This window comes from Peromyscus californicus, unplaced genomic scaffold, assembly GCF_007827085.1.
Source record: "Peromyscus californicus insignis strain IS unplaced genomic scaffold, ASM782708v3 Scaffold_10__1_contigs__length_136768540, whole genome shotgun sequence".
Classification (NCBI taxonomy): Eukaryota; Metazoa; Chordata; class Mammalia; order Rodentia; family Cricetidae; genus Peromyscus; species Peromyscus californicus.
This window is the reverse complement of record NW_026294391.1, coordinates 31,314,444-31,329,184: the sequence shown is the minus strand read 5'-3', so window position 1 is coordinate 31,329,184 and position 14,741 is coordinate 31,314,444. Positions and strand designations below refer to the sequence as shown.

General features: G+C 38.6%; 1 pseudogene; it reads left to right on the top strand.

The window, feature by feature from the left end:
* Window positions 1–6,743: 6,743 nt before the first annotated feature.
* Window positions 6,744–7,190, top strand: LOC128114106 (non-histone chromosomal protein HMG-17-like; annotated as a pseudogene).
* The last annotated feature ends 7,551 nt before the right edge of the window (window positions 7,191–14,741 follow it).

The window sequence follows — 14,741 nt, the reverse complement described above, 5'->3', positions numbered from 1 at the left end:
TCAAACTGCCTGCCTGCCAATGGTTCACCAGGGAGGGCAAGTGTGCCATGAGCACCTCCCGATACATGATTGGCTGTTGACAGGTCCAGTCTTGTGCAGGCCTAATGTAAGCAACTGCAGTTGCTGTGAGATCATGTTTGCAATGGTTGTGTCATGTCCTGAATATAGCATTTCCCAGCCCTCTCCCTGTCTTCTGGCTCTTACATTCTTTCCATTCCCTCTTCCACAGTGTCCCCTGAGCCTTAGAGGATATTATGTAAATGTCCTGTTCAGGACGTTCATTCTTACCTTCTTGAGTAGCCATGAATTTCTACATTCACTGCCATTCACTACAAAGGGAAACATCTCTGATCAAGGATGAGAGTTGCATCCTTAATGGGTAGAAACATTAGTATTCAAAGTGCAGTTTGTTGCTGAGTCAGTTTAGCTAAACAACAATGTTGAGTTCCTCCTATGGCCTTGTGCTCTTTCCCAGCCATGGGTTTTTGACTGAGTTTACAATTCCAAGCATGTATTCCTCCTATGGAGTCCTCAGATCCAGTCAGAGAGCAGTTAGTAATCCCTGTAACCATTGTGCCACTACTGCACCAACAGCATGTCTCGCCTGGAAATTTCAAACTACAGTTCACAGGATTCATAGCTGGGAAACACCACTGGTGCCTTATCTCCCCCAAGTAATCTCCACAGCACTATTAACATCATGAAAGCTACCCACTTAAGGAGAAAGCTTCCAACTGAATTCCAGCTTGCTTCCTCTATATCTTGCAATCAAGATGTGTGTTGTCTTTGGCAACATGGTCTTACCATCTAGTTCTGGTGGGCAACCGAGAGGAATAACAATAGCCTGTATTATATTGGGGGCCTCTGAGGATCCCTTGCCAACAACTCATAACAAGATAGCCTACTCCAGGCACTAGGATTTTTATTTTATAAACAATGGCTTCTAGGAACAGCATTTTTCCAGCTACATGATATATCTCCCAACTGTTTTTAGCGTATATATTTTTCCATATGGTGTTTCCAAAGGTCCTTCACTTTGGTTAATATCCCCTCCCCCACCCCCTCACCTCCCCATCCCAGTTGAACCTTTCCATCCCATTATTTTTCCTCTCTATCTTCATATCATCTCTGTATTCTCCATCTCTATCTTCATAACACTTATGTTCTACTAGTTCCCTTTCCTTGAAACATTCTCCCACTGATCCCTTTGTAGTTTTCTGGCTCCTATAGGGGGCTGCACGTTAAACACTTAACATTAAAGATTTGAAAATAAGATCCATGTGTGAAATTGATTTTTACATGTTAAATGTCTATATTAATGGGATTCCATGCAATATTTCCACATAATGCATACTGAGTACACTGATCATATCCAGCCACCTTTATTCTACACTCATCCACCCCCGTACACTTTCCAGTGCCTGGTAATGACTATTATACTTTCCAAATCAACTGCTTTTCTTGTTTTCACATTTGAGAACCAAGTGATACGACTTTCTGTCTGATTTATTTTTCTTAACATGATGTCCATTTCCACCCATTTTCCTGTAAATGACATGATTTCATTCTACTTTATGGCTGAGTAATGTTCCATTATGACTATAAAACACATTTATTTTCTTTATCTATTCTTCTGGCAAACACCTAGACTGATCTTGGCTATTGTGAATAGCACTGAAACAAACAGGACTCTTCTGGGATCTTTTTTTAATGCTAACTTTATCTCCTTTAGACATACATAAACATGCTAATATGTACATACACACTAAGAGAAACACACACTAGTTGTATAGCTAGACTATGTGTTACTTTTACTTTTAGATTTGTGAGCACTCACCATACTGTTTTCCATAGATATTGTACTAGTTTGTATGCCCACAAACAATATGCGATTTCACCACATGCTCACAAGCTTTTGTTTTTGTTGTGGGGTAATAGCTACTCTAACTCAGGTGAGATAGCATCTCCTTACAGTTTGGATTTGCATTTCCCTAAGAGCTAACATTATTGAGCACTTTTTCAAATTTTTATTGGGCAGTTGTATTTCTGCCTTTAAAGAATGTCTGTCTATTCAGGTCATTTGACATTTTTAATTGGATTACTTGTTTTCTTGAGTTTGCTAAATTCCCTTGGTTCTTGGTAGTTTCTGGACATTAACCCTCTGTCATGTGTATCTTACTCAGTTGATTGTTTCCTTTGATATGCAGGTGATTCTTATCTAACTTCAAATGCACAGGCCACTGAGGTCTGCCCCGTATATTTAATAGTCTGTCTGCCTTCTGCACATCTCTCTTTTCTTTTATTTTCTTATATTGGTCTCAAAGATTTATGTCCCTCCCAGGATTCTTTGTCATATATTAAATTCTTAAATACATTCTAGTCTTCTTCCAGACTCTGTTCTGTTGAACTATTAGCCAGTTTTGTTTAATCACTGTATGATTGAGCTTTATAATTTGTTCAGTATTATGAGGAAACACATTGTCCTTCTGATCTGGGTGTGGCAGAACAGGCCTATAATCCCAGTACTTGGAAGACTAGGGTTGAAGAATTGTCACGAGTCAAGGCCAGTCTGGGTTACATAGGGCCTTCTTGCCTTTAAAAAAACTAATTAATTAATAACACAGACATTATCCCTTCTATTTCTTTTTTTTTAATTTGACTTTTCTTGAACATTCTACCACTTAAGGAAAAGTAGAATTTTCATTCAGTTCCTTAAAAAAGATATGTTGACTATTGGCATTACAAATAGAATTAATTGAATGAATATATATTAATATATTAATTTAGAAAGAATCACATTTTAAAAATTGTCCTCTTCCCCAAGATTTAGAGTGTCTTTCTATTTGGTCAGCTCTTATTTTTGAAACCTACCCCCTTCCTTTCTTACTGTCCTCCAAGTCATATAAATGCTGTTGTGTTTCCTCCTCTTTTATAACTAGGTGAGTTCCCAAAGACAACACTGCAGAAATGTTCATGGGCTGTGATATTTGTAGCCAAGGTTTGACATTTATATAGGCTCATATTCAAAACCTGTCTTTCAAAATTAACATAACATTGAAGGAAATATAGTCAAAGTGGCTTCTGAACATACATCAAGGTTTTCCTGCAAACATTAAGTGGACACCAGCATCAGACATGTGAAATCACAAGTATCCACGGCAGTGTTCTTAAGAGCAAACCATCCCAGAAGTGGGTCCTTCAGGCCACTGCTCTAGCTGACATCTTGACACCAACCTCAGATCAAGAGGCAGATCTTCCTAAAGGACTGAAAACTCCTGACCACAGACAAAGATAATTTTTTTTGTTACTACAAAGTGCTAATTTTGAGGTAATTTGTTACGCAGCAAGAGATAACTAATGAATATGGAACGATATATAATCTTATCCATGCTGCTTCTCTGGCTACATATGTTATTTTGTTTCTCAGAAGATCACGCTGCTTTCTACCACTGTTCCTATTGCCTGCTAATTCCTGCCACAGTGGTAGTTTTTATTTAAAGTAAAGGTTAATAAAATCCAAGACTTCCGAACCCAGGAAGCAGAAAAGGCAGCCTGGAAACAGATGTCAATCCAATGAGAAGAATATCTAGAATTTTCCCACTGACAATTTTGTCTTCCGGATGAGTAGTAGATTGGGTTCTTTCAAAGCTCAATACTGTATTGCTTAACAAAAGCCAATTTCTGTTCTGTGTAATTCCATCCTCATCAGCATGATCTCCTGATAAACAAAATAGTTTCTAGGTATACCGGGAAGAGAGTACCTTGGAGAGAAGACTTTCCGATTCAAGTCACTAGAAAAGTCTATACCCCTCTATAAATAAATAAAAGTTTCATTCTGCTTCACAAGCAGGACACCTATAAATTTTGTTTTATGGTTTTCTGAGACTCGATTGCTTCCCAGAGCAGGAGGAAATAAACTAATTTGCTGTTGTTTCTTTTCTCTCTCATGGCATATTCAAAAGAAAAATCAATACACTAATGTTAAAAGCACTTAAAACTTTTTAAATATCTTGACAAATATTGCAGGGAAGTCTGAATTGTAGAACACTGGTAATAAAACAGTTTTTTAATATATATATATTATATATATCCAACCTGATAGAAGACTTTTCATAAATAGGAGACAAGTTGAACTAGCTTCAGTTAGAAGACAATATATACTGAATCAGCTAAACCCATTTGATGAGAACTTTTTTCTTTTAGTGCTGGGGATCCAGTGCTTCTCAAATAATAGATATACACTCCTATCATTGAACTACATCCTGTCCTGACCATGAGCTGCTACACTAATACAAAGAGAAGTTCTTAGTCCCTGGTAAACAAACTTATAGTGCAAGGGCATCTCACATATGTCCTGTTATGTCAACAGTATTCTTTCTATTTCTTTCAAGAAAAACTGAGATCTAACTTGATCAGGATTCCAAGATAAGGATTTCAACAACAACAGTAACAACAAAACCCTCATATATATGACTGGCTTAGTCATAAAAATTACTACAGCAGCAAGCTGACATGCATGACTGCATTCCCATCTACTCAGAAGACTGAAGCATGAGGCCCACTTTGATATCATAAGTTCAAGACCAGCCTGGGTTACGTAAATATACCTTATCTCAAAAAAGAAACAAGCTACTAGAATAGGAGATAGAATAGGAGGTTGACACTCTCTCCTCCTTGGCTTTTTTCTTTCTACTGCAACTGGCTTCCTCCATGTGACAGAAAATATAAATAATGATAGGGTTCAGGACACAACTGCTCCAAAATAAGGCACCTTGGCATTCAAGCAAACCACAGAAGCAGGAAGGACACTTTCTGACCTTACTATGCCTCTCTCTTCCTAAGCAGGTCATAAAATCTCGGAAGCACTCAGTTACCTTCCTCTGAAGTAAGTCATAAACCCTCATTAAAGAGGTGCCCTCAGCCAGGTGTGGTAGCAAATGCCTTTAATCTGGTACTTGGGAGGCAGAGGCAGGCATATCTCTGTGAGTTCAAGGCCAGCCTGGTCTACAGAGTGAGTTACAAGATAGCCAAGACTGTTACACAGAGAAACCCTGTCTTGAAAAACAAAACAAAAACAAGAAGAGGTATCCATGTACCTATAAGGAGCTCTTATCCCTAAACCACAAGCACAGAAGCAGGGAGCATGTAATCCCATATTCAGAAGGCAGAAGCAAGAGGATAGAGGCTACCCTGGGCTACACTGTGAGTTCCATGCCAGCCTGGATTACATAGAAAGACCCTGTCCCCACCCGACCCCCCCAAAAAAGCACAAGGACAAGACTCTTGGAAAACAGGTCTTGTTAAGCTTCTCCTTCAAGATTATTATTAGATCATAATTTTTCATCCAATCATCTCCTTCATGAAAACACACTTGTCCATTAAACCTAGCATGAGAATACACAGGGTTAGCCATTTCTTTGGGTGTCACATCCTTATAGAGGTTCCTGGATCACATAAAACTTACATTAAATCAATGTGTGTGCTTTTCTCTAGTCCCTCTGTCCTTTGTCACAGGGTGTTCAGCCATAAACCCAGCAATAGGGAAGGAAAGGAGAGCTTTCTTTCTCTGCCCTAACAGCTCCTTCTGGCTTTTATGCTCCACTTTTGGAGCCTCTGGGGAGAAAATGGCCCTAGCTTTTCTTTGCATCTCTAAAATGTCTTAGGTCCAGCCTCTGAGTGGCCAAGTGACCTGACACAGCAGGAATGGCGGGACAAACATGGTCATCCTCATGATTACCAAGTGGCTGGAAAGGCCGTTATCAGAGAGAAAAAAGGAAGCAGACAGCCCAGTCTTTGTGCTGTCTTTTGTATACTTAGTTTCTTAGGATGTCAATAAATTCCATCAAATGCTCATGGGAATTTTCAGAAATCTGTAAAATAAAATAACCTCATGTTTATAAACTTCTATCTTACTGTAGCTTACGTTTTTAAACACTCTCCTGAGAACCCACGTAAGAGAACATATACTCTCTTCAGTGTTTTCTGATTTTTTTTTTTTTTTTGCATCAGGATATCGCTATGGAGCACAAACTAGCTTTAAATTGACAATCCTATTTCAGCCTCTCAAGTGCTGGGATTACAAGCATGTGTCACTATGTCTCACTTTGTCTCATACCCTACTTTTCCTAAAGATTTTATGAGATAAATACAAATAAGATTCCCACTAATTATAAGATAATTGAGTCCAAACCAGCAGCTTTGTCATACCAGAGATCTCATAGTTAATCTCCCTATAGGGTATAAATATTTTCCTAGCTTTATATTACCATTCTGTTTACTATAATGAGAGACATCAATTCATGTCTTTGCTTAGAAAAGCATCATCATTACCTGTATGATGGTTCTGAACTCAGGAGCTGATGCAGAGGTCATGGAGGGGTGCTGCTTACTGGCTTGTTCTTCATGGCTTGCTCAGTCTGCTTTCTTATAGACCCCAGGACCACCAGCCCAGGGATGGCACCACTCACAAGGGGCTAGGCCCTCCCTCATCAATCACTAATTAATAAAATGCCCTATAGGAAGCATTTTCTTAATTGAGGCTCCCTCCTTTCAGATGACTTTAGCTTGTGTCAAGTTGTCATAAAACTAGCTAGCACATTACCTGTGTGATCGTTAATTAATGTCTGACCTTGATAGTTTGAGCAGCATGAAGAAGAAGCCAGAAAGACCCCTCAACCTACCAAAACTGTGCACTGCTGTATCTCGGCATTTGGGGCCTACCACTCCCTTGCCCTGCTACCACCATGCCCAAAAGAAAGGCTGAAGGGTATGCTAAAGGAGGTAAGGCCAAAGCAAAGGACAAGCCACAGAGAAGATCTGCAAGGGGGTCAGCTGAACCGGATCCTCAAAGCCCTAGCCTAAGCCGAACAATGCCCCTGCAAACAAGGGAGAGGAGATGCCCACAGAGCAAAAGGCAGAAGCTGATGTTAGCAAGGAGGGGAGCAATCCCAAAGAAAGTAGAGATGCCCAAACTGACCAGGCACAAAGAGCTGCCAAGTGCATGCATTTTTTTAATAACTGTGTACTTCTATTGACTGTACAATTTAAAACACTATTTTTATCAAGTTTTAGAAAATGCAGAATTTTGTTTTACTTTTTAAAACAGTTATGTTATTAGCACACAGATCATTTCACTGTTTGGGGGCACGGGGGTATGTGTCACTAACAAAATGTCTCCCAAGCTGAATTAATGGGAAAATACCTTCCCTGCTAATCTTGAATGGCTTATCTTGGCTTCAGGAGGAATTTCCTGGTATTCACACACCTGGGCCCCTTGGCACAAAAATACCTAGAGACATGAGAAAACTTTAAGTTCATTTTTCTCCCTCTCCATCATCAACATAGACTTAATTCTCTTAAAACCAGAGTCCCGCTGGGATCTAATCCCCTAAAATTGGTTTGACCAGTTTGTTAAGTGAGCTGTACCTTGCAGTGACACCATTGAGTTGGTGTTCCTCAAAAGAGCAGTGGATCCTTTTCTGAAAGGCTTTTGTTCACTGGGCAGTGTTGGTATATGCCTTTAATCCCAGCACTCGGGAGGCAGAAGCAGGCAGACCTCTGTGAGTTCGAGGCCAGCCTGGTCTACAGAACTAGTTCCAGGAAGACTTTGGCTCTTCAGGCTGATAATTCTACCATTTTAATTTCATTTCCTAAAAGCCAGGTTGGCTTGTGGAATGTTATTAAACAACATCCTTAGGTGAAAGGTCAACTCTCACTCCAAAATTGGATTTCATAATGGCTTTCTGATCTTGGTAGCCTTTATAAGAAGGGAATTTGGAAACTCTAGCATACCATTAATGATCGTTACCCCATGCCCTTCCTTAAACACCCTGATGGTTTATAAAAAGTATCATTAATAAAGCTGGATAGGTTCAGCTTGAAAAAAGAAATGAAACACAATGTAGCAAGTTTGAGGCAACCTAGGCTACATAACAATGGCCTATTTCAAAATAAAATATATTTTAAAATAATGAAAGAAATGAAATATAAACTATTGGAATGTTGTGTAATATTTTGATTGTGTTCTGATAAATAAAGCTTGCTTGGAGTCAGAGGGCAGAGCTAGCCACTAGCTGACCAAAATTAACCACAAAGGTTTTGGAGGACTGTAGACAGATAGGACAGGAAGTAGTAAGGTGGGTGGAGAGGGATCTCGGCCCTTTTGGAGGAAGGAACAGAGCAGGTAGGAGAAGACTAGTGACTTCTCTGTTTCTCTGATCCTTCAGGTTTTTACCCTGATATCTGACTCCTGAATTTTTATTGATAAAGAATAATTAGAATAACACTTCATTGGAGACTAAGAAAGCTCATAAGAGAAGCTCCTTCCCTTGCCTCGTGATTATTAATATATTTAATAGTTGATGTTTCTCCTAATATCCTCTCCTGAGCTTCTTTATGAGGTAATAACTTGCAAAAACTGCAGCTATGGCCACCCTATCTATCCAGTATTATGCAGATCACATGAGTGATTAATAAACATGGTACATTTGGATAAAGCACAGGGACAAATAGCCAAACGAATGGAAACACATGAACTATGAACCAATGGCTGAGGGGCCCCCAACTGGATCAGGCCCTCTGAATGGGTGAGGCAGTTGATTGGCTGTATCTGTTTGGGAGGCATCCAGGCAGTGGGACCAGGTCCTGTGCTCATTGCATGAATTGGCTGTTTGAAACCTGGGGCTTATGCAGGGTCATTTGGCTCAGCCTGCGAGGAGGGGACTGGACCTGCCTGGACTGAGTCTACCAGGTTGATCTCAGTCCTGGGGGAGGCTTTGCCCTGGAGGAGGTGGGAATGGGGGGTGAGCTGGGGGGAAGGGGAGAGGGGCGAGAGGGGGGAGAACAAGGGAATCCGTGGCTGATATGTAGAACCGAATTGTATTGTAAAATAAAATTTAAAAAACAAATAGAGACAAAAAAAAAGAAAAAAGAAAGAAATAGCTACTTTTGTTCTTATCAGCCTATGTCTATGCCTAAAGAATTTTCAAGTTATTTTAGATCATACTGTATATGCCTATATCAATTGATGAAGAATTATCTTACAATCCAGATGTATTGGTTCAATTTAATGTTCTAATTACATCACAAAAATGGAGGAGCAGATTTAAGTATGCATTTAAAGAATCAAGAGATATTACAAAACAAAAACTCGCCGGGCGGTGGTGGCGCACGCCTTTAATCCCAGCACTTGGGAGGCAGAGCCAGGCGGATCTCTGTGAGTTCGAGGCCAGCCTGGACTACCAAGTGAGTTCCAGGAAAGGCGCAAAGCTACACAGAGAAACCCTGTCTCGAAAAAAACCAAAAAAAAAAAAAAAAAAAAAAAAAAAACTCTCAACAAATATTTGAGTCTACTCACTAAAAGATTATCTACTTGTAACTCCTATAATATTGTAAACAAAGTCAATGTGAAAACAGGAATCAGGTTCCAAACTGTTTTGAAATACACACACACACACACACACACACACACACACGTATATACATACATAATTCATACATACATACATACATAGAGCATAGAGTAGGAAAAAGATATTAAGAAAACTGTATTTTGGATCTGACTTTACCCACATTCAATTTTTGTGCCCTTGGTTTATGACCTATGCACATGACCTGAGCCACTCTCCAAGTGTAAAGTTTTAAAATCTTATTTCTGTCTATCAGTTAGAATTAGGTTTATTTGGTAGCAAATAAAATGGACCCAAATACTTGTAGCTTAACAAGATAAAAACTTACTTCTTTTTTTCACATAAAAAAAAATGAGCTCCGGGCAGTGGTGGCGCACGCCTTTAATTCCAGCACTCGGGAGGCACAGCCATGCGGATCTCTGTGAGTTCGAGGCCAGCCTGGTCTCCAGAGTGAGATCCAGGACAGGCATTAAAGCTGCACAGAGAAACCCTGTCTAGAAAAAAACCAAAAACAAACAAACAAAAAATGAGAAGTGGGGCTGGAGAGATGACTCAGCAGTTAAGAGCACCAACTGCTCTTCCAGGGGACCCGAGTTCAATTCCCAGCACCCACATGGCAGCTCACAACTGTCTGTAACTCCAAGATCTGACCCCCTCACACAGACATACATGCAAGCAAAACACCAATGTACATAAAAAATGAGAAGTAAGCAATGTAACCTTTATCTTCATAGTCTAAAATAGTGGTTAGAGAGCCACTCATCACTTCCATGCTTTAGACAAGAAATGCAAAAACCAAATAACATAAGAAGTAAAATGCGCACACCAATTGTCTTATAGCAAAATTCTGAAAACTGAAAGCCATGATTTCTGTCAGTATCCTGTTGACCACACCGTTTCAATTGAAAGTAGAAAGTAGTCTTAATTTGGGATGGACATTTTTCCAACTGAAGATGGAAAAATGGTCATTGGGAACACCTTGAAGTGTACAGGGAGGCCAATGAAATGGCTCAGTGGGTAAAGGCTCTTGCTGCCAACTCTAACAAATTGAGCTTAATTTCCAGAACTGTAGTGATATATTGTGTACTCTAATAAACTTGCCTGGGGATTAGAGGACAGAGCTAACCACTAGATTAGACATAGAGGCCAGGCAGTGGTGGCACACACCTTTAATCCCAATACTGGGAAGCACACATGCCTTTAATCCCAGGAAGTGATGTCTGGGCAGAGAATGGTATATAAAGCGTGAGGAAACAGGAACTCACTCTCTTTAGGCTGAGGATTTCCTAGAGGTAAGAACTAGTGGCTGGCTGTTGTACTTCTCTGATCTTTCAGCTGGCTCTGGGTTTTTTATTAAAAGACCATCTAAGATTCAAACAACACAGAACCCACATGATGGAAAAGAGAGAACCAACTGCTGCAAGTTGTCTTCAAGTCTATAGTGGCACATGTACACACACACACACACACACACACACACACACACACACACACATGCATACACACACACTGATGTTAAGTGCTATAAAAATTAAAGCAAGGGAGGGGAATAATGGATGATGTCAGGTATGGTAGTAAATGCCTATAATCCCAGCACTCTGGGTGGGGGGTGAGACAGGAGGATCATAAGTTCAAGGCCAGTCTAGAATACATAATGAGTTCCTATATCAAAAAAGAAAGCAAAGTGACAAAATACAGAGGAGGTGATAGTTGTTATTCTTAGTAAAGTGGCCTTTGCTCACCTGTAAGAAATGGAGTCTATCATATCTGAAGGACAAACTGCCAAGCACTGCAAAGACCCAAGAACAAAGAATAGATCTATTAGGAGAAAGGTCTATATTCCCACTCAAGCCACCATTTTGTCTACATATGAAAGCTGAAATTTTGTGACCATCTCACTACCATAACAGATAAGCCAGAAGTCCAAACCATTTCTCTGAGAATTGTGGGTCAAAACTATGGGATCCGAGTTCAGTCCTCCCTTGAGCCCATGTGATGGAAGGGCCATGCTGACTCCCACAGGATGTCCTCTGACCTCCATGTGCGTGTGCATGTGTGGGTGCACCTGCACTGCAAACAAACACATGCAAATAAATAAACAGATGTAAAGGAGGATCTCAATGACAATGTCATCAACAAATTAATCTTTCGAACTCCCTATTCCCTTGTGCTCTTGTTGTATTAAAAACATGAATGCCCTTAATTCTTAAGCTACTTCTAGATGGGTATTCAGCTCTCTGCAGTTAAAAAAAAAAAGAACAGTTGAGAAATCTTACCTAGTATAATACAAAAGAGTGATACTTTTGCTTGATTTTACATTAGCTTTTGTGCACTTCTCTAAAAGCTTAACCTCTAAGATAAAATGATGAATAGAATTGAGGTTTTGTGTGAAATGGAGAAAATCTTTTCTACAAAATAACTGAGAGAGAGAAAAGGTTATTCCTCTTCAGTCAAATGTATTTGGGCAGATAACAATGACATCAATGGTCTTGAATTATTTAATACGTTCTTCCACAATGTCACTTCTGAGTAATGTCTTTTTCAGGTCAAGATAATAAGAAACTTTTCTTGCACTTAATTTACCTTGATCACATAGGGGTTTTTTTCATCATATATTTTGCCTTGGTAATGTGCTTTTCAATTAATTGAATTCAAAACACCACAAGATACATACAAAATACAAAAGCAGAGAATATCTAATAAGCAATCACCCCACATAAATAAGCCTCACTCTAAATTACTAAGCTAGCTATACAGAGTTAATAAAGTTCAAAGAACCAAAAATGACCAGAAAAGCATAGCATTAAAATGTAGAAAAGTTCTATTACGTGAAAAAATCTTTAAAGCGTATTTCTCTCTAAGGTAAAGCTGTTGTGACTTTAATGGATCTGGGCAGTAAGTTTAGATTCTGAGTTGAAACAAGCTTTAAAAAGTACCAGGAAAGAGCATAGTTCAGTAGCAAGGGCTGGAAAAATAGGAAGAAGAAATAAAATGAAGCCAAGTCAGAAGATGAGATTATGAGATCTAAGTTTTGTGTAATTAAAATGAAAACTTTCCATTATGTTTACATAGATTTTTTATATAAGTCAGCATTCAAAATTTATAAATATGTCCCCCAAATTGCTACCTGTCCATTATCTAGAAGATACCCAAGGAACTCTGCTATTGAATTAGTGAGAATTCATTGGCATGTTTTTTATGATACTATATATGAGTTACATGAACATTTTAGGCAGTGTTATTGAAATTCACCTCAGTTGGAATACTTCAGTAGTTTCCAACATTTCTAATTAAGCACTAAAACTTTAATAACCACTTAAAGAACATTTTATAATATAGGCTTAAGTGAATGAATTATGTTGCATTACTTCCAAAGGAATTTAGCAATGACCTAACTAAGACCATTCATTGTTGGCACTGTCTTAATGTTAGTATTAATTCTCTTAAATGGAAATAAATATTGACTTGGTTACTTATTCATTCACTCAATATCTATCAGCATGGTTTTGAGTGAAGCCCTGTAGTAGGTCATGTAGAGAATATTCAAGTGAATTAGGCAGCTACTCTATCCCTTCTGATTCCATAGTTAGTTTGAGAAAATAAAATATACACACAAGACTATAACATGAAGTTGGGAGTGGTAAATGATACAAGAGACACTGTAGAAGTTACTTTCATATAGCTGTGACCAAATACATGACATAAACAACTTGAAGAGAGAAAATCTTTGTTTTAGTTCAGTTTCAGAGAGTTCAGTCCACCATGATGACAGGAGAGCAAAATGGTAGAGCAGAGTAATTGATGTCACAACAATCAGAAAGAAAAGTAAAAGTGACTACACACGAGGCCAACCTCCTTTTTTTCCCCACAATCTCCCAATAATGCCACTGCATTATGAATCCATTGTTGGATTAATCCATTGATTAGGGCAGAGCTGTCAGGACCCAATCACTTTTCCCAAAGTCAATATCCAGTCAACCAAGCTCCCAATTTACATGAGGCTACAGGAGACATTTTATATTTAAACCATGACAAACATGGACATACAGCTTAAAAAGAGTAAGATTGCCCGGCAGTGGTGGCACACGCCTTTAATCCCAGCACTCGGGAGGCAGAGGCAGGTGGATCTCTGTGAGTTCGAGGCCAGCCTGGTCTACAGAGTGAGATCCAGGACAGGCACCAAAACTACACAGAGAAACCCTGTCTCAAAAAATAAATAAATAAATAAATAAATAAATAAATAAATAAATAAATAAATAAATAAGGGTAAGATTGTATTTGTAGGAGCAAGCTACAATAAAGACTTGGTGGAAAGTGAATACTGGTGTTAGATGTGGTTTTTTTTTCTAGCAAGGAATGCTTACTGAGAGAACCTTTGGGAGTTTAGAGCTTTGTCTCACTTCCAGTTCACTCTGCTCTGTATTGTAATTGAAGATGTGATCTCTCAGTTTCTTGATCTCCTGCTGCCATGCCTCCTTCCACTATTATAGACTCTTCCCTTAGAATTATAAGTCAAAATAAACACTTTCTTTCATAAGTTGCTTTTGGTTATGATATTTAATCACAGCAACAAAAAGTAACTAATAAAGTATGTATGTACATTGAAATCTATATTCTGCATGTGAGAAAAATAAGTAATATTTTTGTTTTGTGAGCCTGGATTATTTCTTTTAATAGGATGGTCCATCCATCTTCTTGAAAATGATATAATTCCGTTTTTCTTTACATATGAATAAAGTACCATTGTATATGTATCCCCCACATTTTCTTTATCTATTCATCCATTGATGTGCACTAAGGATGGCTATATTGACTATTGTGAATAGTGCAACAATAAACATAGATGTGCAGGTATGTTCTGTTGAGTTAGAGTCCTTTATGTATATTCCAGGAGTTGTACACCTGGGTCATATGGAAGTAGAATTTTTATTTCTTTGAGTAATCTCCATACAGTGTTCCTCTTTTCCTACATCCTCACCAACATTTGTTGTCATTTGTTTTTTGGTGATGGCCATTCTGAATAGTGAGACTGAGTCTCAAGGCAATTTTAATTTGCATTTCTCTTATAGCTAAGGATGGTGGACATTTTTCATATATACCATTTTTGTTCCTTCTTTTGAGAACTGTCAGTTCAGTACATTTAGCCATTTATTGAATGTATAATTCAGTTTTTGGTGTTTAATTTTTATCTCTCTGTATATTCTAGATATTAATTCCCTATCAGATATATAGCTGTCAAAGATTTTCCCTCACTCTGTAATCTCTTCACTCTAATGTTTCTGTTACTATGAAGATTTTAAAATTGCATGCAATCCCATATGTCAATTCTTGCTA